This window comes from Loxodonta africana, chromosome 15, assembly GCF_030014295.1.
Source record: "Loxodonta africana isolate mLoxAfr1 chromosome 15, mLoxAfr1.hap2, whole genome shotgun sequence".
In the NCBI taxonomy this organism is placed as follows: domain Eukaryota; kingdom Metazoa; phylum Chordata; class Mammalia; order Proboscidea; family Elephantidae; genus Loxodonta; species Loxodonta africana.
Window position 1 is genome coordinate 25928136 of NC_087356.1, and position 25750 is coordinate 25953885.

The window sequence follows — 25750 nt, forward strand, 5'->3', positions numbered from 1 at the left end:
CTGTGCTTTAGGTGAAAGTTTACAAATCAAGTCACTCTCTCATAAAAAAAAAAAGTTATACACACCTTGCTGTGTAATCCTAGCTGCTCTCTTTTTTTTTAATTTGTATTGTGCTTTAAGTGAAAGTTTACAAATCAAGTCAATCTCTCATACAGAAAGTTATATACACCTTGCTGTATACTCCTAATTGCTCTCCCCCTAATGAGACAGCACACTCCTTCCCTCCACACTCTATTTTCGTGTCCATTCGGCCAGCTTCTGAACCCCTCTGCTCTCTCATCTCCCCTCCAGACAGGAGATGCCAACATAGTCTCATGTGTCTACTTGATCCAAGAAGCTCATTCTTCACCAGTATCATTTCCTATCCCATAGTCGAGTCCAATCCCTGTCTGGAGAGTTGGCTTTGGGAATGGCTCCTGTCTTGGGCTAACAGAGGGTCTGGGGACCATGACCTCCGGGGTCCTTCTAGTCTCAGTCAGACCGTGAAGTCTGGTCTCTTAAGGAGAATTTGGGGTCTGCATCCCAATGCTCTCCTGCTTCCTCAGGGGCTCTCTGTTGTGCTCACTGTCAGGGCAGTCACTGGTTGTCTAGCTGCTTTCCTCTTAATGAGACAGCACATTCCTCCTCTCCACCCTGTATTCCCCGTGTCCTTTCAACAAGCTCCTGTCCCCTCTTCCTTCTCATCTCACCACCAGACAGGAGCTGCCCACATAGTCTTAAGTGTCTACTTGAGTCAAGAAGCTCACTCCTCACAAGTATCACTGTCTATTTTATTGTCCAGGTCAATCCCTGTCTGTAGAGTTGGCTTCGGGAATGGTTCCAATCTTGGGCTAACAAAGGGTCCAGGGACCATGACCGTCAGGGTCCCTTCGGTCTCAGTCAGCCCATTAAAGGTCTTTTTACGAGAATGTGAGATCTGCATCCCACTGTCCTCCAGCTCCATCAGGGATTCTCTATTGTGTTCCCTGTCAGGGCAGCAATTGGTGGTAGCCGGGCACCATCTAGTCCTTCTGGTCTCAGGCTGATGGAGTCTCTGGTTTGTGTGGCCTTTTCTGTCTCTTGGGCTCATCTTTACCATGTTTTTGGTGTTCTTCATTCTCCTTTGATCCAGGTAGGTTGAGACCAATCTATGCATCTTAGATGGTCACTTGCTAGTGTTTAAGACCCCAGAAGCCTCTCACCAAAGTGAAATGCAGAACGTTTTCTTAATACATTTTGTTATGCCAATTGACCTAGATGTCCCCTGAAACCATGGTCCCCAGACTTCTGTCCCTGCTACTCTGGCCTTAGAAGGATTTGGTTGTATTCAGGAAACTTCTTGGCTTTTGGTATAGTCCAGCTGTACTGACTATTAAAATTGCTCATTTTTACTTTGCCCATTTTTCTATCATGGTATATACAGTCTGTAACTGTTAGGAAACCAAACAAATCCTACAGTTATCAACTATACAATTCTTTAAGATTAATAAGAAAAAAAATGTTGAGGCTCTATTAGCTTTCCAGGCAAAGGGTAAATCTCTCCATGCCAAATCCCAGTGTTTAAATAGGTAGAAGAAATACATTCTTAAAGGCCACTGTAGGCAATTATCTCTTATTCTGATTCTCAAACTGTTTTTCTTTAAAATGGATTTCAAAAGAATAATACATGTTCATTTCATTGATAAGCACAAAGAACACAAGTCACCAATTGCTCAACTACCTAGAATTAAGAACAATTAACAATGTAATGCATATAGCCTTCCAACTTCTCCTACGTGTATGCATACATAGGTGGACATTCCCCAAGTACCCATTCTTATAGCGATACGATCATAGGGTCCAAGTCGTTCCCTCATTTGTTTTTTCTCATTTCTATGTTAATACAACCACATTGTCTTTTAGGATATTTCCAGTGTTTCTGCATTATAAAGGTTGGATGGATTTATGTGCATCTTATCTAATGATTTCTTTAGGCTAGAACTATATGAAGGCTACATAAAAAATGTTAGTTTTTTAAGGCTCCTGATTTACTGCCACACTGCCATAAGAATTTAAATTCCCACCAGTGGTGTGTAAGTGCCTGTTTCTCCAGATACATGAGTATTATTTTTTAAACCACTGTCAGTCTCATAAGATAAAGCTTTCATTTTAATGTTTACATTTATACTTCTTTGATTTTTACTGAAGCTAAATATATTTGATACATGTTTACTGGTCATTCATAGTTCTTATTTTGTAATACTCCTGCTAAAGTGCTTTGCGCATTTTTCTATCAGGGTATATATCTTTTGTAGGAACTTTATTATATTTATTATAATACCTTTGTATGTGTGCCAGTTTTTGCTGAGCTTAATTTCTGTCCATGGCTTTGTCTGTATGTATACTGTGTCTATGGCTTTTTAAAGTATGTGTGCATTTTAAAAATCATTTACTTCAGCTTCCAAATCCATTCTGACATGTTATGCTATCATCTGGAATATGTCTTTTTTTCCCGTTTTCTTTATTTAAATCATAACCATTCTTCAAAAACCATTCCAGTCTTCACTGACCTCTTCCCTTCTCTAAGCTATTGCATCTAGGGTATGCCATGTTAATAGTACTCAATTGTCCTATTTCACATGTATAAATTTTTTCCTTCCAACTAGATTCACAACTCCTAAAAAGCAAGATGGAGGTTTACACACTTTGTAACTCACCACACTATCAGGAACTCCATAAATATCTGTGATCAACTGTGTACAGGCTGCTTTCCCTCTCTACCCCAGCTTCCATCAACCCCCACTCCAGCCCTCATCCCTTAAGGCTTAAGTTTTCTTTAACAAATCACTTCCCCACTCATTTCCATCTTGGCAACAGTCAAGAAAAATCCCTTCTCTACTCCTAAGCATACAAAAAAAATTCTTGCTTAATATCCTTTAAAAGTTTTTGCAATTTTGTAACCTGGTATGGACATTAACCCATAACCTGTTGCCATCAAGTCGATCCTGACTCATAGAGACCCTACAGGACAGAGTAGAACCACCCCATAGGGTTTCCAAGGAGCGGCTGATGGATTCAAACTGCAGACCTTTTGGTTGGCAGCAGTCTAATCTTCTCAGAAGGCTAAGTAGAATTGTGAAGAGTAAAGGATAGATGGGAAAACTCACAGTTCAAAAAGAATTTCATTTAAAACATAACCCATTTAATTCACTGTAGATCTGAATAGGTCACCTAGTATGAAATGTATCTTATTTTAGAAAAAAGGGACAAAAGAAATCAATGGGTACTCCAAATACTGCTCCATAATAATAGTAATTCCATACTTCTAAAAAATCAGCCATTTAAAACTGTGGAGCACAGTTCTACTCTGGGGTTGCTATGAGTTAGAAGCGACTCAATGGCAACTGGTTTGGTTTTGATTTACAGAAGGGAGGAAACCAGTTCTTTATTTTTACTACCTCCACTGGCAGCATAACAATGACAGATGCAAATCTACTCTAAATGCCAAAGCGACTGCATAAGTAAGGAGGGTATTCCTAAGCACAGACGCTAAAAAGTCCTTAAGCTTGCTGGGTAGCACTTACATTGCATTATACTTCCAAAGACTTATTTGGCAGTTGTTTACAACCAGCACAGTGATTTCTCACCGTCAACTGGAAACCATCTCCAGAAAACCAGAGCTCAGGTTTCTGAAACATCTGCCTTCACCAGAAAATTAAATCCTGGGTGCACATGATCATAAGGAAAAAGGGAAGGCAGAGGAAAAAGAAAAACAGAGTAAGCCTTCTAATTCAGAAGCAAGGCAGAGCACAGACAGCAAACTGCAGGACACACTAGTTCATGAGAAAGGGAATGGAAAATCACCATAAACTCAACATGGGATGTTAACGAATTTAACGCAAACACTTTAGAAAAGTTCAAAACATTGGTTTTCCCACCGCAGTTTATATACGGGGTTGATTTATGTTTTATACCTTTCAATCTGTGTTTTCCACATAATTGCAAAGTTCGGTGTCTTCAAATAACAGCAATCTAGCAACTTAATTTGTATAGCGTTTAACAGTTTATATAAAATACTTCCCAGGGCTTGGAACTGGTCCGGTTCGGGCCCCTGCTGAGAATTTGCATTTCTAACAAGTTCCCAGGTGATGTTAATGCTGCTGGTTAGGGACCAATTCTGAGAGCCACTAGCAGGGTGGTGTGTCTCAAAATACATTATACATAAGAATCACCTGGGGATCTTGTTAAGATGTAGATTCTGATTAAGTATATCTGGGGTGGAAGGGCAAATTCTCTGCAGGGGTTCAAACCAAAACAAACCAATTAGAAGCTGTAGTACTTTCACATCTATGATTTGACTTGTGGCATGTAATCTATCCAAGTTCACTTTAAAAACCACCCAGACAGTGCTATAGTTAAGACCAAAGAAGGTACCAGATTCAGGGGTTAAACAACCTCTCTGAGTTGCTGGGTTAGTTCAAGAACAACACTGGTTTGTGGATCTACTGGGTGAGAGTGAACTGGTGCTTAATGTGCCCCTTGACTTTAGCTGCCGAGTGAGAGTGGGGAGATTTTGCTAGAGTGGTAGCTCCGGAGTTAGGCATTTGAACGCTTCCAACTTGGGCAAGGCACCAAAGTAAGAAAGGATCGTCACCTTTAACTGCCCTGACTTTCTGCTTCCAGACTGTCATGTAACCTTCTCTTTCTGTTCTCAGCTCTGCCCCAGCTCACCCTCCCACGCTTGCCCTCCAGGAGTACCCTGTTTCTCCAGCCATCCTGTTTGCCCTTTCACAATCATTATTTCACTTGATCCTCACCTACACCAAGGCTCACATCATTGTAAAATTCTAGTGTAATGGGAACAAAGAAAATATCCCCAAAGCTTCCAGAGGGGAGGGGAATGTTTGGTTACCTAAGAAGGATCAAGAATCAGAATGGCTAAGTTTAATATTGGATACTAGCTAGCTGGTACTACCGACTCTTGTAAACTCCAAAGAGTAAAACACAGTTTGATTAACTAAGTGGACATATTTCTTTGAGTTACTCTATTGTCCTTTGCTTGGATGCAATGCCACGCTGATTTATATGGCTGCCGTTTTTATCTACATTACTTTGACTAACTTCTTGAATGGCAAACCAAACATTTCCCTCTTCAGCTGACCAGCAATGGTCCTTTAACTGCAGTAAAAAAAAAAAAAAGAGAGAGAAAAACCATTTTGTGTGAAAATTGGTGATCACTGGCACTTAATATCAGAATAAAATTATTTACACTTGATGCTTTAAGATGTTGTCTGCCCAGGTCAGCACAACTGGACTAAACCAAAAGCAAAGAAGTTTCCTGAATAAACTGAATGCTTCGAAGGCCAGTGTAGCAGGGGCAGGGGCTTGGGGACCATGGTTTCAGGGAACATCTAAGTCAATTGGCATAATAAAATCTATTAAGAAAACATTCTGCATCCCACTTTGAAGAGTGGCATCTGGGGTTTCAAATGCTAGCAAGCGGCCATCTAAGATGCGTCAATTGGTCTCAATGCACCTGGATCAAAGGAGAATGAAGAACACCAAGGACACAAGGTAATTACGAGCCCAAGAGACAGAAAGGGCCACATGAACCAGAAGCTACATCAGCCTGAGACCAGAAAAACTAGATGGTGCCCAGCTACAACAGATGACTGCCCTGACAGGGAACACAACAGAGAACCCCTGAGGGAGCAGGAGAGCAGTGGGATGCAGACCCCAAATTCTCATAAGACCAGACTTAATGGCCTGACTGAGACTGGAAGGACGCTGGTGGTCACGGCCCCCAGACCTTCTGTTGGCCCAGGACAGGAACCATTCCTGAAGCCAGCTCTTCAGACATGGATTGGACTGGACAATGGGTTGGAGAGAGATGCTGGTGAGGAGTGAGCTTCTCGGATCAGGTGGACACTTGAGACTATGTTGGCATCTCCTGCCTGGAGGGGAGATGAGAGGGTAGAGTGGGTTAGAAGCTGGCAAAATGGACAAAAAAAGAGAGAGTGGAGGGAGGGAGCGGGCTGTCTCATTAGGGGGAGAGTAATTGGGAGTGTGTAGCAAGGTGTATACGCAAGGTATATATGGGTTTTTGTGTGAGAGACTGACTAGATTTGTAAACTTGCACTTAAAGCACAACAAAAACTATTAAAAAAAAAAAAGATGTTGTCTGCCCAAAGATAGACAGTAATACTTAGTACAATACCATCGGGTTTTTGTAGAATTGTTTCATTTGATAACAAAACGTGCCTGTCTAATCTGAAAAAACAATCATACTGACGCCACATTGTCAGCTACCCTTTGGTAAGGCCCACGTAACAATCCTGTTAACAGCCATGCAAGTGAATTCAGAAGTGCATCCTCCCCCAGTCAAGCCTTCAGATGAAATAAGCAGCCCCAACTGACAGCTTCACTGCATCTTCACGAGAGACCCTCAGGCAGAGGCACCCAACTAACCACGCTCCCAGATCCCTGACCCACTGAAACCGTGGGATAATAAATATTTATTGTTTTAAGCTTTGGGGTAAATTGTTATGCAACCATAGATAAGTAGTGGAGGTGCTCTATAAACACTAACAACTAACTCTGCTCACACAAACCACCCACCAGTTACTACAAGATCTTTCCTTTTCTCTGTCAAGAAGACCAATGTATAGAGTTTGAAACCAGTCATTGCAAGTGGTAACTTTGGTGAAAGGTAAGACAGTACACAATACTGGGGAAGCCAAAACAACTTGTATGAGGCAGGGTCATGGATGCAGCATAGACACATCCAAACTTGCTGAGGGATGGAAATGGTGGGCTGAGGGTTGTAGGGACCATGGTCTTGGGGACTATCTAGCTCACCTGGCATAATTTGTAAAGAAAATGTTCTACATTCTACTTTGGTGAGTAAGTAGCATCTGGGGTCTTAAAAGCCTGTGAGCGGCCATCTAGGATACTCTACTGGTTTCACCCCTTTGGGAGCAAGGAAGAATGAAGAAAACTAAAGATACGAGGGAAAGATTAGTCCAAAGGACTAATGGACCACATCTAGCACAACCTTCTCCAGACTGAGTCCACCACAACTAGATGGTGCCCAGCTACCACCACTAACTGCTCTGACAGGGATCACAATAGATGGTCCTGAACAGAGGTGGAAAAAAATATAGAACAAAATCCTAACTCAAAAAGAAAGACCAGACTTGCTGGCTTGACAAAGACTGGAGAAACCCTGAGGGTATGGTCCCTGGACACGCTTTCAAATCAGTAATGAAGTCACTCCTGAGGTTCACCCATCAGCCATAGATTGGACAGGCCCATAAAACAAAACAAGACTAAAGGGGCACACCAGCCCAGGGGCAAGGACTAGAAGGCAGGAAGGAACTGGAAAGCTGGTAATAGGGAACCCAAATTTGAGAAGGGAGAGTGTTGACATGTCGTGGGGTTGTTAACCAATGTTATAAAACAATATGTGTACTGTTTAATTAGAAACTAAATTGTTCTGTAAATCTTCATCTAAAGTACAGTTAAAAAAAAAAAGATTACAGCTTAGAAAACATACACACACACACAAAAAGAAACAGGTCATTGCTTGAGAAGCAGTCCTTCTGGAATTAGACCTCAAAAGTAGATAAAGAAATTTATGTCTGGTCTGCGTCTAAATTGCATTATAAAATGTAAGAATAATTTTAAACTTCTTTTCCCCCACCCCTCTGTTCCCTCTTACATACATGGCAAACATGCTGAGTATTTTTCTAGAAAATAGAAAGTAACAGCTGTCATTTTGGCTGAAGATAGGAAAACACATAATCCCAGTCATAGTCAAAATAGGGATGCTCAGGCCTGCTAAACATTTGATTTAGGTATTTTACCATGGTCAAGGATTTTTGTCTAAAATACGTGGTGTGAAATAGTGACCACAGTGCCCAGCCATAAAGAGCTTCAGGACTTTCAATGTATCTGGGCTATTTCTAGAACACACGCTTCTTCAGTTCAACCCTTTGAACAGCCACAACTTTCAGACCCAACATGGTCACAGTAAAAACTAGCTATTCTATGAAGTTAAATAAGGTTTTTCAGAAGCTGTAAACCTGGACTATGTTCATGATAACAGCCCGACTGTGAAGAATACTTGGGGCTTTCAGCTGCATTCCCTCGAAAAAGTCTATCGAGCAGCTGATATAAAAATGAGTCTCTACTGTTTCCTGAAGTTTCCTTAACTTTGTTCAATCCAGTTAATACCGTACATAATGGTTTTAAAAACTATTTTACTTCAAATATGCTGTCACTGGATTCAGGTTTTCCCTTTTCCCAGTTTCATCTTAGCAACTCAGGTCATTAGATCCATTCACTAATATATGAATTCCTATTTGTGCTAGGTACTGTGCTTGCCTCGTGTTTTGACAGAGCACACAGTCCCTGCCTTTGTGGCACTTACTCGTATTTCATCAGGGGAGACAAATAAAGATAATAATTATGATCCATGCTCCAAAAAGAGAACTGAAAGGCGCTATAAGGGAACAAGTGGGCCCAATCTAGTCCAGCAGCAGGGAATGGCTAGGAATGGTTTCCCTAAATAAGCAACATTTTCATTTTTACCTAAAGAATGAATGTAAGTTTGTTAGCAATAGGGAGGAGAGGGAAAACCATGTGCAAAGACTCAGAGGCAGAAGGAACCTTCAGGAACTAAAAGAAGGTAGGTATGTATAAAGCTGGTGGGTAAAAGGAAAGCCAGCGGGAGAGGGACAAGGAAGAGAGATGAAGTTGGAGAGGCAGACAGGGCCAGATCACGCAGGACCTTAGAAATCACATGAGGATTTTGGATTTCATCCTAAAAGCAATGGAAACCACTACTAAAAAGGGTTCCTAGTGGCATGATTCAATTTATATTTTGCCATCACTCAGGCTGCTATGTGGAAAATGGACTGAAGAGACCAAGGGTGGATAAAAGAAAATGGCAGTAAGATAAAGAGAAGTGGGTGGATTTCACTTTAAACATGACCCTATAGAACAGAGTAGAACTGTCCCATAGGGCTTCCAAGGCTGTAATCTTTATGGAGGCAGACTGCACATCTTTCTCCCACGGAGCGGCTGGTGGGTTCAAACTGTTGACCTTTCGGTTAGCAGCCAAGTGCTTAACCACTTTCCACTAGGCTTCCTTAAGGAGGTAATATCAATGGGTTTTGGTGATGAAGTGGATGTAGGGAGACAGGAAGAGGGAAATATCAAAGGTAAATCTGGCATAAGCAACTGGGTGAATGGTGATGTCTTTTACTGAGCTAATAAATTCTGTAGGAAGGGCAGATTTTTAGTGGATGGTGATGGGTGATGGAATAAGAAGGGTGATGACTTCTATTTTGGACACGTTAAATTTCAATGCCTCTGAGATACTCAAATGGTAATGTTAAGTAGGATATGAATAAAGAACAGGACAGGTCTGGCTAAATGCAGAAATTTGGAGTACAGTATTCAGTTGTATAAATGGTAACTGAAGCCACAGACTAGAAGATATTGCCTATGAAGAAAGGGCAAAGTGAGATAAGACCTAGCCCTGATGTGTGTGAATTTTTTTAATATTTTTATTGTTGTTGAAAATATACATAGTAGAGCATACACAAATGCGACAATTTCTACATGTAAAATTCAGTGACACTGATTACATTCTTCAAGTTGTGCAACCATTTTCATCCCCCTTTTCTGAGTTCTTCCTCACTGCCCCCTAAGATTCCTATCTAATCTTTTGAGTTGCTGTTGTCAATTTGATCTCATATAGATAGATCTTAAAGGAACACATAATGCTCAAGGCATATATTTTTTACTAGTTAAGTAAACCATTGTTTGGTTTTAAGAAAACTTCAGGAATATATTTGGCTTAAAGTTTAAAGCTTATCTCAGGGCAATAGTTTCAAGGGTTCATCCAGTCTCCATGGCTCTAGAAACTCTGGATTCCATGAGAATTTGAAATTCTGTTCTGCATATTTCTCCTTCTGATCAGGATTCTGCTACAGAATCTTTGATCAAAACGTTCAGAGTGGTAGCCGGGCACCATCCAGTTCTTCTGGTCTCATGGCAAAGGGGGCAGTTGTTTATGGAGGCAATTAGCCACATATTTCATTTCCTCTTCCCACTCCTGACTCTTCTTCCTCTGTTGCTTCAGGTGAATAGAGACCAATTGTTGTACCTTGGATGGCCATCTGCAAGCTTTTAAAACCCCAGGCACTACACAATTAACTAGGAGGTAGAACAGAAGCACGAAACACAGTATTAGGTCAATTACCTGGGATGTCCCATGAAACCATGCCTCTAAACCTCCAAACCAAGGAACCAAATCCCGTAAGGTGTTTGGTTGTGCATAAGCTGCCTCAGCTACTACTTTTTGTTGTTGTTGTTGTAAAGTGTGTGAAAATTTATAACAGACAGGTAGAGGAGAAGAATGATATAAACAAGGAGACTGAGAAGGAGAAGCCCGAGTTGAGAAGGCAACCAGAGGAGTGTGGTATTACAGACATCAAGGGAAGACAGAAACTCAGTGTAGCAGGTTGAATGGTGGCCTCCAGAAAGATGTGGACATGTCCTAATTCTCAGAACCATGAGTGTCACCTTATTTGCAAAAAAGGTCTTTGCATGTATAGTTAAGGATCTTAGTTTTCTAGTGTTGCTATCACAGAAATACCACAGTAGGTGGCTTTAATGAAAAGACATTTATTTTCTCACAAGTCAGTAGGCTACAAGTCTGAATTCAGGGTGCTGGCTCTAAGGGGAGGATTTCTCTCTCTGTCGACTCTGGGGGAAGGTCCTTGTCTCTTTCCAGCTTCTGTTCCTCAGTTTCTTGGCGATTTTCATGTGGTGTGACGTCTGTCTTCCCCTATCTGTGCTTGCTCTCTTCTGTGCCTCATCTGCTCTTTTTGTATCTCAAAAGTGACTGGCTTAAGACACCTTCTACACTGATATGGCCTCATTACCTTAACAAAGAAATCCCTATTCCTAAACGGGATTATGTTCACTGGTATAGGGATTAGGATTTACAACATATATTTCTGGGGGACACAATTCCATCCATTACAGATCTTGAGATGAGCTCATCCTGGGTTACCCAGGTGGATCCTAAATCCAGTGACAAGTGTCCTTATAATAGGAAGGCAGAGAGAGATCTGAAAAGATAAAAAGGAGGAAGCAATGTGACCACAGAGGAAGAGACTGGAGTGATGTGGCCACAAGTCATGGGATGCTGGGAGCCACGAGAAGCTGGACAAAGCAAACAACAGATTCTCCTCTTGATCTGCTGACACTTTGGTTTTAGACTTTTGGCCTCCAGAATTATGAGAGAAAAAATTCTGTTTTAAATCACCCACCTTATGCTAATTTATTATGGCAGCCACAGGAAACTAAAAGGTGGGAGTGTTGTGGTTTCTGAAAGGTCAAGTAAGAGGATAGCTGTGGAATGTCCACAGAATTTAGGACCATGGAGGTCTTCAATGCCTTGAATGAGAGCAGCTTCCATGAAGAGAAATGAGGATGAACGTCAAATAGAGATGGGATGAATTGTAGGCAATGGCAACTATTAGATAACTCGAGGAGTCCCACTGCCAAGTGAAGGGACAAGAATGGGCAGAAACTGGAGGGGAGAGGGGGACAGGGCAAGAATTTCTTTTTAAAGACTGGAGAATCTAGAGCATGTTTAGATGCTTATAGAAAGTGCCTAGTAGAGAGGGAGAGGCTACAAATACAACAGAGGGGGGAATAATTGATAGCGGGAATGCAGGAAGGGATATTTATTTACTTATTTATTTGAGTAGGTAATACACTCCCGTAATTCAAAATCCAAATGCCTGGGATTCTTAATTAGTAACAGATGGTTGCATGGTGAGCACAAAATCAGAAGGAGAAGAGTATCGAGAGGGAGATTTTATCCCATTATGAAGCCACGTTAAACATTCTTACTCCATGGCAGGAGGCTTCAATTCCTTGGTAGCAGGAATGTTTTATGTCCCCCAATCATAAGTCTTCTCCGCTCTGACAATTGCTAGATAAACATTCCAAATTCTGACTTTCTTTTTGTTTTCTCTTCTACTTTTTTTTGCAACATACTTACATGTGTTTGTGACATATATATATATATATGTTGTTGTCAAGTCAGTTTCGACTCATGGTGACCCCAAGTGTGCAGAGTAGAACTGCTCCATACGGTTTTCAAGGTTGTGAACTTTTGAAAGCATCATCATCAGACCTGTCTTCCGAGGTGCCTCTCGGTGAGTTTGAACCACCAACCTTACAGTTAATAATCGAGTGCTTAATCATTTGTGCCACCCAGGGACACACACACACGTATTAGTAGTTGCTGTTAGTTGCCATCAAGTTGATGCTGACTCATGGCAACCCCATGTACATGTATACACATTTTAAAGTTACATAAGCAATACCAAACTAAAAACCCATGGCCATCAAGTTGATTGCAACTCATAGCAACCCTACAGGATAGAGCACAACTGCCCCGTTGGGTTTCCAAGGCCGTAATCTTTATAGAAGCAGACTGCCACATCTTTCTCCCCTGGAGCAGCTGGTAGATTCAAATCACTGACCTTTCGGTCAGTAACTGGGTGCTTAACCACTGTACCATCAGGGCTCCTTACATAAGCAATACAAGAAATAATTTTACAGAGCCTTTTAAATTCATGCAGAACATATCTTAATATGCCATGTTATACTTTGTGCTAAAATAATTTCTCCGTCTCCTTGTTTTAAAAAGTCTTCTTTTCCTAGGTAAATAAACTCATCAGATTTTCTCCATTATTTGGTGGGAGGTAGAATAGGAAAATAGGCAGTAGTAAGTAGTTCAGCTTTTTGGGGGGTGGGTGAGGACGGCATGTAGGATATGTATATTGTTGTTGTTAGTTGCTGTCAAATCTATTCTAACTCATGGCGACCCCATGTGTGGATACTGCTCCATAGGGTTTTCAAGGGTGTGACCTTTTGGAAACAGATTGCCAGGCCTTTCTTCTGAGGTACCTCCTGGTGTGTTCAAACCACCAATCTTTCAGCTAATAGTTGAATGCTTACCAGTTTGTGCTACTCAGTGTCTCCTAGATACGTATACAGAGGTTTAAAAAAAAACAGGAACCCAGGTCAATCTCTAATTAGAATGATCTTATCCCAGAGAATAAGATTTCTTTTGTAAATTCATTTGTTTAAGAAGTTCACTGACTTTAACAGAATATAAGGAAGTAATTACCCTGCTAAGCTTTCCTATATTGACCTCAATGCACAAATACTCCCACATTAGTTATCTTCCCTTTTATACAAGAAATGTGCTCGCAAATGAAATGTCAGTGGCTTGTTAAGCCCACAGGAAAACTGAACTCCTCTACAATCAGAAGTTGACAAGCTTTCAAAAACTTTCTAGTTGACAAGAAAGTAAAAAAAAGGAAGAAAATCATTTCTGTGATTCCTAATAGTAAAATATACTAAAAACAAAAGTGAACTACAAACTGGAGCATCTTCTACATTAAACTCGAGATTGCCAGATTAGAAACACAATATAAATACAATACGATCTCTTTCCTATTATTGTTTAAGGTGTTCCTTTTCTGGCCTACAGATTTGCCCCACTGATGAAATGGAACCTGAAATCTGGGTGCAGACACTCTGAGAAGAATGATAACACTGAATTTAATTATAGCTAGAGTCTGGTCCCTGGAACAGAGCCAAGAAAACAAAACCGAAGCATACTCAAATAGGATTAAAAACGCATTTAGTAAGTCGTGAGAAGGCATATTCTAATTCTGTGGTTTGCAATCCCTGGAGTGCATCAGAATCACCTGGAAACTTTTCCATAACTTCGCCTTTCAGATATTCTCATTTGGTAGCCCTAAACCAAGGGCCAAAATTTGAATGGTGCTTGTTAAGTGCTAAAGTGATTCTGATATAGAGCAAAGACTAAGAACTAAGCCTCCCATAGTGGCAAACTGTACTTGGAATAGATCCAAATCCTAATTACACTAATTTCTACTTCAGCAGTTTCCAGGCTGGTGTTCTATAAAACATCAGTCTTATGAAATGCTCTTCACAAAAAAATTCCATGGTTAGGTGAATCCATTACTTTGGGAAGTCCTATTGAACTTTATTTTATCAAGCATTTCATTCATTCATTTATTCATTTTTTTTTTTTTCCTAACTTCTACCAACCCACAGACTTTTGGAAACGCTGCCCATGGGTGTAGTGTGATGAAACTATTACCCTATTGGAAATGTACAAAACAGATATAAAATGTACTCCATAAAGCATTTAAAGGCACTCCCAACGGTAGAATCAACAGACATGCCAACAGTCAGTGGCAAGCTCTCTGCACCCCAAGCTCCATTCCCCTCAGAGTTAATGGCAATGAATTGTCTTCCCAGGATAACATCAAATGGTGGTCAGCATATCTAGCTCCTAAAAGATATTATATACTATTAACAGGGAAAATAATTGTGAACTGAAGTCTTTAACAGATACCATTAATCAAAAACATTCCTATGGGCAAACGATTATATAGAAAATATGTATAACTTTTCTCACCAACAAAACAAAAGCCTCTAAATGTCTTAGATTGATTGATGACAATTTGACTTGTTTTTTAAGTGCATAATCACATCAGAAATGCCACTACAGAAGCCTGAATATAATCTTTGCCTTAGGTCTCCTCCACTGTGCCCCCATGAGGTATTACTCATTATTTGTTTTGAGAATAGTCTATTTATTTATAACTTTGGAAGTTCCCTGAGGGTGAGAGTCAAGTCTTTTATAGCTTCTAGTATGCCTCTGTGTACTACTGGGCCCTCAATAATTTGTTGACAACTGCCATTTCTAGACGGCTGTATTTAAATCTCATTTCCTAGGCAGAAAATCCACACTCTTAGGGTCTAGGATCTGTGGCCCGCACTGTTCATTGAGGCGCCAGTGTATGAAAGTTATTTCCCAAAGCCAGACACTTGCCATCGAATCGCCCATAGAGCCGAGTCAGCCTGGCTTTGACTCATGGCAGCCCATGTGTGTCAGAGTAGAGCTGTACTCCATAGGATTTTCAATGGCTGACTTGTCGGAAGTAGATTGCCAGGCCTTTCTTCTCTGGTGGACTTGAACCTCTCACCTTTCTGTTAACAGCTGAGTGCATTAATCGTTTGTACCACTCTGGGACTCCCACTTAGGAATCTGTTTTTGTCAGGCTAAATTATGTTTAAGGGGGAAAAAATCAGTTCTAGAAATTTTTAAAATACATTTTTGTTTGCTATTTTATCATTTAATAGCACCAGGTAGCTATAAAATTCTCCTCACGAGATATAAGCTATACGCTAGGCATAAAAGCTTGCTACACGTCTGGGGTCTTAAAAGCTTGTAAGCAGCCATCTAAGATACGTCAATTGGTCCCATCTACTTGGAGCAAAGGAGAATGAAGAAAACCAAAGACACAAGGAAAATATTAGCTTAAGAGACTAAAGGACCACATAAACCAGAGACTCTACCAGCATGAGACCAGAAGAACTAGATAGTGCCCAGCTACCACCAACCCATAACGACCCTATGTACAACAGAATGAAACACTGCATGGTCCTGCGCCATACTCACAATCATTCTATATTTGAACCCACCGTTGCAGCCACTGTGTCAATCCATCTTACTGAGGATCTTTTTTCGCTGACTCTCTACTTTGCCCCGCATGATGTCTTTCTACAGAGTTTGGTCCCTCCTGATAATACGTCCAAAGTACGCAAGACATAGTCTCACCATCTTCACTTCTAAGGAACATTCTAGCTGTACTTCCTCCAAGCCAGATTTGTTTGCTCTTCTGGCAATCCGTGGTATGTTCAAAATTCTTCGCCAACACCACAATTCAAATGCATCAACTCTCCTTCAATCTTCCTTTTTCACTGAAGCTATAGAGTGTTTGTTTTATTATTTCGTGTGTGTGTGTTCCAACAAAACAGATGGTGGACTGTAATTTGCCAGTGCCTGATATAGAGCAGTACTGTCCGACAGAACTTTTTGAGAATTATTATTTTTAAATTCTTTTTAAAAATATTTTATTTTAGTTTTGTTGTTGTTGAGAATATATACAGCATATTCTGAACTGCCAATTCAACAGTTTCTACATGTGCAATTCAGTGACAGCAATTACATTCTATGAGTTGTGCAACTATTCTCAACATCCTTTTCTGAGTTGTTCCTCCCCCACTAATATAAAGTCACTGCTGCCAAATTTCCCATCTTATATTTCTGAGTTGTTGTCAACTTGAGCCTCTATAGATAGATCTTAAAAGAACATAATGCTTAACGCAAACATTCTAAACTATTGTTTGGTTTTAAAAAGACTTCAGGGGATATTTTTGGTTTAAGGTTTAAAGATTATCTCAGGGCAATAGTTTTGGGGATGGAGTCTTTATTTCTCCTCCTTAGTGTGACTACTCCTATTTTGCTCAGAAACATTAATATGTATCACTGAGGGTACTGCTCCAGATCCTCTGGGGGCATTACATAACATACAGAAAAAGCATCTTTCAAAATCGGAAAAATTCTGGATTTGGAAACTTGTCTGGCCCCAAGGGTTTTGGATAAGAATTATGAACCTGTATTCCAAGGTATTTTTAAAAGAATTTCCAAAAATAGTTTAGATCAGAGGTACTCAGTCTAAATTTCCTAAAATATTCTGAAGACAACACAGGATTACAATTTTATTTTCCTTTAACCAAGTAAGGTCAGTAAAGGAGCCCTGGTGGTGCTCGGCTGCTAACCAAAAAGTTGGTGGTTCGAACCCACCTGCTGCTCCTCAGGAGAAAGACGCGGCAGTCTGTTTCTGTAAAGGTTAAAAAAAAAAGGAAAAAAAAAACCAAACCCATTGCCATTGAGTCAATGCCTACCTATAATGACCCTACAAGACAGAGCAGAACTGCCCCATAGGATTTCTAAGGAGCGGCTGGTGGATTCAAACTGCCAACCTTTTGGTTAGCAGCCATAGTTCTTAACCACTACACCACCAGGGTTTCCTCTGTAAAGATTACACCCTTGGAAACCCTATGGGACAGTGCTCCTCTGTCCTATAGGGTCCTTGTGAGTCAGAATTGACTTCACGGCAATAGGTGGGAAGGTCAGTAAAAACATTCTTGTCAATATTATTTTATAAAAGGACATTGTAGCACAAAAAAATGCAGGAAGGCCCTAATTTGAATGCAAAGGCCAATTCTTTAAATTGAATAAGTTTAACTTCATGAAAAATAGCATGTGGTCCTTATTTTTCTTATTTTACCATGGGCTGGTGAAAATTCACTGGGGACCAACACTGGTCTGGTTTGAGGCTTAGAGCCCACCTGACTGCATAAAATTACTTGAGGAAGTTGTTAAAAATACAGAACCCCCAATTCTATTCTAGTAGATTATGATTCAGAAGACTTGGGGGTATAGCCCTCAAATCTATACATGTATTTTAAAAAGGTCCTAGGTTGTTTTTGATGTGCAGCCAGGTTTGGCAACCACAGTGTAGAATCTAGTTTTACCCTCCTTTTCCTCACCCAACTTCTTCCCTCAGTGGGCGGGGGTGGGGGGAAAGGATAACAGGAATGCTTCCAAATAGAGAATCTGCCCAGCCTACTGTTTGTAATACCAGTCATTCCTCCATCAGTTTATGCTGGACCAGCTAGCCAACTAGAAAACCAAGGCTATTAGCAGTGGAACAATGGAAATTAGAGAGTTGACAGGCAAGAAAAACTTGTTGAAGCAAAACTCCTGGAAGAAAAGGGGTGGCTTCTAAGTTTCCTTTTTTTCCAGTCCAAGGGCTTCTATATGTGATACCTAAATTCAGCACAGGTATCTGAGAAAACAGGCATTTTTGTCTTTAGGTAATAATAATGATAATTTAAAAATACATGTGAGTGTGTGTTTCGCTTCACAACTGTCTCCAGCATCCAGCTTCTATGCTACATTCAAGATTTTGGCCTTTATTCTTCATCTCCGGTGAGATTACAAGAACTATTTTTATTAGCATTAACTCAATGCAATGATCAATCGCTAAAAAAAAAAAAAGATAATCCATTGCACACTTGATGTTTTATGAAGCAGACTATATTCTCCCATATTTCAGTAAAATAAAATAATTCCAGTGATTTCTCCTTTTTGGAAAAAGCTTCCCTTATTCCCTTAATTGAGTTTAAAAACCTTAAGAATAAGCATGGCTAATATCTTTTAAAAACACACAAAACTTTCAATTTAATAAACATTTAAAGCCCTCTATGAGTTAAAAAAAAAATTTACTGAACCCTTCCAAGGCTAAATGCTAAGCGATGGCAGAGACAAAAGGGAGATATGAAAAGCCCCTATTCTCCTGGGGTTAATCACTAAATCCCTTTTGAGGAGAATCCCCTGGTCTCTAAGCCCTGCAAACAAAAAGGACTTTCACTTGATAGTCTAAAATTACACATTGTAGGAGATTCCCTCCTTGTTACAACATCAATGATAAAACAAGAATTGTTATGTCACTGTGTATTGCTCATTACATGAACTCAATAGTGTACTGGTAGCAGAGGGTTGAATCTTTCATGATTTGCTGCATAACCTGTGTGCTTCTTATACTCCCTGACCAAACAGTGCTTTCTTCTAGAACCTACCATTAGTATACAGCACTGGTTCTCAAAATGTAGTCCCAGAACCAGCAGCATCATCAGTATTACCTAAGAACTTGTTACAAACGCAAATTTTCAGGCCCCACCCCAAATCTACAAAATAAGAAGCTCTGGGGTGGGGCCCCGCAATCTGTGTGGTAACAAGTCCTCCAGTTGACTCTGATGCTAGCTCAAGTCTGAGAACCACTGGTATAACGCAAAGAGAAAAATGGGTTGCCTTAAGTAGGTCCAAAGCCAGGGTGCTGTATATTCCATCTTGATTTGAAATAAAGACATTCAACTAAAAGACACAATCCCCTCATAACACCTTCCCTCAAACCAATGTGTTTATTTTATGAGTTAAATAAAAGAAAACAAGCCACAGTCAGAGATTTAGCCTGAAAACTATACTTATGGGCATCAGTTCCCATCCAGCCTGATCTAACCTTTTACATCCTCTTACATCTAAAGTTCTGGAAAAGCATCTTCATAATGGTGCTCCTTGGAAACTCTGTGGGGCAGTTCTACTCTGTCCTACAGAGTCGCTATGAGTCAGAATCAACTCGACAGCACTGGGTTTCTGGGAATGGTGATTCTTAGACGCTCAAGGAGTGCAATAATAAAACAACAAAACTAAACCAAGCGCACTGCTACTGAGTCAATTCTGACTCACAATGACCCTACAGGACCAAGGAGAACTGCCCCCATAGGGTTTCCAAGCAGCAGCTGGTGGATTTGAACTGCCGACCTTCTGGTGAGCACCCAAAAGCTTAACCACTATGCCACCAGGGCTCCAATAAAATACCAACCAGGTCTGAATATACCAAACTCACTAGAGAAGAAAAGCGGAATCATTTGCTATGTTTTAGAATTGTATTCAACAAGGAGTTAAAGCTTTTTTTTTTTTTTTTACCTTTTTATACTTTCAAGTTAATAGAATTAAACCAGAACATCTCACTCTTCAGAGGCGTCTAGCCAAAAATTTTACTGCGTTACTTCTTTGCTTTCAGTGGGGACAAAGCAGAGCCCTAGTAGGCACATTCTGTATATCTGCAAGGCTGCAGAACTAACCAGTTACATCTGTTTAATATTAGAACAACATTCCCACAAATCCTTAGATGGAGAGTGTAATAAAAAGACACCAAGAACACCACTATCAGACAAAAGCAAGATCTCACTAGATAATTACATTCTGTTCTGCTCCTGTTTACAGTAAATCACTACACTAAAACTTCATTTTCCCTCAGATTACTGCATTTTAAAGAGTGGGCAATACAAATTGATAGTCCACAAAACTCCTACTTTAAAAAGTAGATAACTCTCATGCAATTGTTTCAAAGTATATCCAAAAAAAAATACCCCACTGCCGTCGTGTCAATTCCGACTCACAGCAACCCTATAGGACATAGTAGAACTGTCCCATAGAGTTTCCAAGGAGTGCCTGGCGGATTCGAACTGCTGACCTTTTGGTTAGCAGCTGTAGCACTTAACCACTATGCCACCAGGGTTTCCTTTCAGAGTATAGAGAAATGAAAAGAGTGTTCTAATTATTTGCATATTAGATAGCTCAACACATGAAACCAAACAAAAATAGCACAAAAGAAAATCACAAAACTGCATGATATAAATGCAGAATTTCAAATAAAATGAGCTAATAAAATCAAGGAATTTATTTAAACATAAAACAAAAAAACTTTGATCAAGTAAGGTTCAGCCCAGAAATGCAAGGATGGTTTAAAATTAAGAAATATAAAAATCTATTTTAACATATTAACAGGCAAAGGAGAATAAACTATGTGGTCATCTCAATAGTTGCCAGAAATATGTTTATTAAAATTCAAAATCTAATTTTAATAAAATTCATTTTAAAGAGGAATAAAATCAAGCACCTTTAATGTAATCAGTTTACTTACCTAAGCATCACCCTGCCCCAAGCTTTAGTGCATTCCCATGAAAAATAGGAAAAAACCAGGAATATGCACCATCATGACCACCATTTCACTTTGTTGAGTGCTACCATCCAACGCAATTAGTCAAGAAAACAAGATCAGAGGTATAAGTATTCAAAGAGGCAAGATTATCTTATGATTTTGATTTTTCAGCAAGACTAAGAATCAACTGAAAAGTATAAGAAACAAAGAACTTAATAACAAGACTGGTTAAATAAACATTTTAAAAAATCAACAGCTTTTGTATAAACCTGTAACAACCAGTTAGAGAAGATAAATGGAAAAAAGATCCAATTTATAACACTATAAAAACATCCAAAATTCTTGGGAATAATCTTAATAAATAAGCCACAATGAGATACCACTTCACATCTGTCAGGATAGCTATTGGCAGAAACACGGACACTAACAAGTGTTGGTGAGGATGTGGGGAAACTGAAGCCCTCACTCACCGCTGGTGGAAACGTAAAATGGTGCAGCCGCTACAAAAAATTTTGGTGTTCCCTCAAAAAGTTACCATAGAATCACCATATGACTGAGCAATTTTACTCTTAGGTATGTACACTTAAGACTCGACTTGAAAGCAGGTACTCAAACAGATTCTCGTACACTAATATTCACTGCAAGACTATTCACAACAGACAAAAGGTGGAGACAACCCATGTGTCCATCAACAGACAAACAGATAAGCAAAATGTGGTATATTACTAAGCCATAAAGGAAAATGAAATTCTGATACATGCTATGACATGGATGAACCTTGAAAACATTATGGTGAGTGAAATGAGTCAGTTGCAAAAGGACAAATATTGTATGGTCCCTTTTTTTTTTTTTTTACTTATGTGAAATATCTAGAATAGGCAAATCCATACAGACAAAAGTTCATTAATAGTTACTAGGAGCTGGGGGGAGGAGAGAATGGGAGCTATTGCACAGTAATAGGAATCTAGTTCATGTTAAAAGTTGCATTTCAAATAGTGAAGAAAGATCATTTAACAAAGCGTAGCGGGACAACTAGTTAGCCCTTCAAAAGAGGGAAGGGAAGAGAAAAATAAATGGAATCCTTACTGTCACACAAAAATACCGTAAATTATACACAGATTAAGGTTTAAAATGTTACTCCTGGAGGATTTAACTCATAAAAATAAAGTGACGAAACAGAACACCCAAGATACATTCATTTCTATATTAAAAAAATGCATATACATGTATACACATGCAAATATGCACTGAATGTATTAAATATATCCATCAAAATGTCAACCATTATCTTAGTACGTGGATCTATACAGTGCTTTGGGGTTTTTCTTTTTTAATGCATATCAGTCTATTCTAATTTTACAACAGGAAACATCATGCACTAGGTCTCTACTACAAAATTGAAAAGATTGTTGACTCAAGCTGGACACATGCCTTTGGTCTGTCTTATATTTGCGTAGTGCTTTAGAGTTCACCAAGTATTTTTACGTGCATCATTTAATTCTTACAGTAGCCCTAGGTATTCTCATTTTATGAAAATGGAAAAGGAGGCAACAGATGGGTTAGGCAGCTGAGCCCAAGGACATACAAATAGAAAGCTGGCAGAGACAATTCCAAACCTAGACCTTCTGACTTCAGATTCAGTGTGCCAAAAACATTACCACTGCTTCCCTAATTTGTAATACTACCTCAGGAATTAATCACACAGTCAGAATTTGACAGCTTTATTAAATACAATTGCAGTATAAAAGTTCAGTCCCTAATGCTCATATAATCAGAACTTATTGAAAGAAGAACATTGGCAAACAACCTCCAAAACTTGAGAGTCAGAGAGGGTGTGGATTTTATGTGTGTTCTTCAGTGTAATATATAACTGGCAAAATGTATGTCCAGTTTGGCCTAAAATAATGCATAATAAAAGTGACATTCCCTCGTGCTGTTTCATTAGGCGGAGAGCAGCTAGGAGTACATAGCAAGGTGTGTGTAACTTTTTGTATGAGAGATGGACTTGATTTGTAAGCTTTCACTTACAGCACAATAAATTAGTTAAAAAAAAAGTGACATTCTCTCGGGCTAGAAGATTCTCACTTTCAAGATATCCTTTGCCTCTGCCACCAGCACTGACTTCCACTCTGGTTCTGTAACACTTGAGGGTATCTCTAATCATCTTCGGAATTTCAAAATATAAATAAGTCACACTTTTCAAGGGGGATGGATATGATAAATTTTTTAACTTTTGAGACTTACTGACCAAGATGACAATCACTTGGCTAGAATGTATTTTTCCCTCCAAATGTTCCTTCTGCTTTCCTATAAAATTATTCAGGAGAAATTGTACAGAGAGACCACTGATAAACCTCAGTTTGGTAAAAATGTACCTTCATTCATCATTCCCCAAACTGTCTCATATAATTCTGTTCCAAAGATGTTTAGGTATAGTACAGGGGGGAACCATGGTAAGTGGTTTGGGATACAATATACCCCTTTTGGAGATCCACAATTCACAAAGGACATTAATATAATAGAAGCGCTGAGAAATCCTGCCATCACAGAAACCTTTGTTTAACCCAATTTACTTGGACACAAAATACTTCTATTATGGTGTAACAATTCACATCTTATGTTCAGGGAAACTGCTTGAATAAATGTAATCATTAGTTGAGCACCCACAACAGACATGGCAAAATATGGGTAATTCTGAAGTCTTTCCTACCATAAAAATATTAACTCTTTAACAAGTCCCTACTTTCAGTCTAGTGAACTCTTCACCACCAGAGTGGTGAGTCTTGTTCAAATATCACCTCATCTGAAAATCTTCCCCCAGCACTCCAAACCAAAAACCCGTTGCCGTTGAGTCGATTCCAACTCATAGCGACCCTACAGGACAGGGTAGAACTGCCTCGTAGGGTTTCCGAGGAGTGTCTGGTGGATCTGAACTACCAACCTTTTGGTTAGCAGCCATAGCCCTTGACCACTATGCCGCCAGGGTTTCCCCCAGTACTCCAGATATTACTAATTACTCCTTTCTCCTGGTTTAGACAGCATTTTAGTTATGTCTCCACTACCTCACTTATCACATCATAAATTATTGTTCATCCTTCTGTCTTCCTTGCTAGCTTGTGAGCTCCTTGAGAATAAGTTTGATTGTATTCTCAGCACCTTGAACAGTGTGAGACACGTTTGAGCTATGGTCATACATGGTAAAGAAGGAAATGATTTCACTATGTCATAACAGTTCCAGAATTCAATACCTGTATTTCTAAACTCTTATACTGATATCCTACCAACAATCAGTGTTACCCTCTCTTCCTAAAACCTGCACGCACTACTGCACCGCTGTTCTCATGGTTAACTCAGTTCTGACGTGTCCTCTGGCCAAGCCCATTCACAGATTCTTCCTTAGGAGATTTTTATTTGTTTGTTTGTTTTTTTAAATCTACTTGAAGTGTTCGGTAAACATCACTTTTATTTATATATATATATATCTTTGTGCCTTTGCACCTGCGGATCCCTGTTTGGAATGCAGAATCAGGATTTTATTCACCTGGGAACATCCCTACTTATCCTTAAGCGTCAACTCAAACAATACCTTCTTTGGGAAACCTTTGCATCCTTCCACCCATTTTGGAGGAGTTAAGCATTCCTCAAGTTAGCTGTCCATGCATCTATTACTATGAATCAGACACTGTACTAACTGCGAAGGATAGAAATATGAAGACATGGACACTGCTCACGGTCTAGTAAGGGAGACAGACATATGAACAAATAAATCACACCATGATAATGTCGAATGCAACACCAAAGGGAAAATTTACCGAATATTTGACATGTGTCAATTACTTTGTTAGGTGCTTTATTAAACATTATGTATAAACCATGTCAGACAGGTATTTGAATCGAACAGAGTGTCTATGAAACTCAAAAGACTGCTGTACCGTCAGCTGTCTTCTGAAGAAACGATCTCCAAGAGATTCTTTTTACATATGCTAGTCTGTACCACAGATAACGTGTGAAACCAACCTACTACTGTGGCCACAAGTGAGTGAACCTGAGCTAAGTGTCCCACCTGAGGACAACCTACAGGTTGAACTTGAAGGGAGAACAATCATCTAGGACATGACTTGGCTCAAAATTCTGCACAATGGAGGCCCTTCATTTTGCAGGGTGACAAACCAATCCAAGATGATGCTCTCTCTTGGGAAATACAGGCAGTCCCTGAGTTACAAACAAGATCAGTTCCTAAGTCTGCCTTTAGGTTGGATTTGTATATAAGTTGGAACAGGTGCATATGGTCTTATTTAGCCTTACTTTAGTGCAAGACGAAACCTTGGTAGCATAGTGGTTAAGAGCTATGGCTGTTAACCAAAAGGTCAGCAGTTTGAATCCACCAGGCGCTCTTTGGAAACCCTATGGGGCAGTTCTACTCTGTCCTGTAGGGTCACTATGAGTCGAAATTGACTCAAGGGCAACAGGTTTGGTTTGGTTAGTGCAAGATAAGGTTCAAAGCCTTTTCAGTGATTTACAAGCTGCACGTGCAGCAGATGAAGATGACTGTGATGAAGAATTTGTTGCGAGTAGGGGTTGGTTCAATCGTTTCAAAATGAGGGCAAATCTATGTAACATTAAAGGGCAAGGTGACATTGTCCATAACCTGGGGACTTAATGTATTCCAATCTAGGACCTTCCCCTGAGTTCCAGACTGTTTTCTGTCTTCCTTACTCAATTATAAGACCCACAGTCTAAAACAGAGCCTGGCTTATAAAAGTGCTTAATAAATAATTTGTTGAGTGGATGAATTATCTAAGAGGCTGCAGGTACATTTTATAAAAGTTTGGGGGATGAGTTACCATGAAATGGAATCCAGGAGTCATTTACAAGTAATTACTTATAATGAGAAGTATCTGAGTGGTGCAAATGGTTAACACGCTTGGCTGCTAACCAAAAAGTTGGAGGTTCGAGTCTACCCAGAGGCACCTCAGAAGAAAGGCCTGGAAAATCAGCCATGGAAAACCCTATGGAGCACAGTTCTACTCTGACACACACGGGGTCACCACGAGTTGGAATCAACTCAACGGCCACTGGTTGTATTTGTAATGAAATAACAGTGAGAAAAAACAATGATCTGGATGGGGCTAGTGGTCCTATAGGGTCGCTATGAGTCGGAATCGACTCGACGGCAGTGGGTTGGGTTGGGTTAGTGGTAGGCTTCAAAAAGATTTTGACGGAATAGGAGCGCACTAGGCACA

The 25750-nt window shown here is 39.8% G+C and overlaps 1 protein-coding gene across 1 annotated transcript in view; it reads right to left on the reverse strand.

The window, feature by feature from the left end:
- Positions 1 to 25750, reverse strand: part of PAIP2B (poly(A) binding protein interacting protein 2B) — a 48608-nt gene that overhangs the window by 19830 nt on the left and 3028 nt on the right. The gene's annotated exons all lie outside the window — the stretch shown is intronic.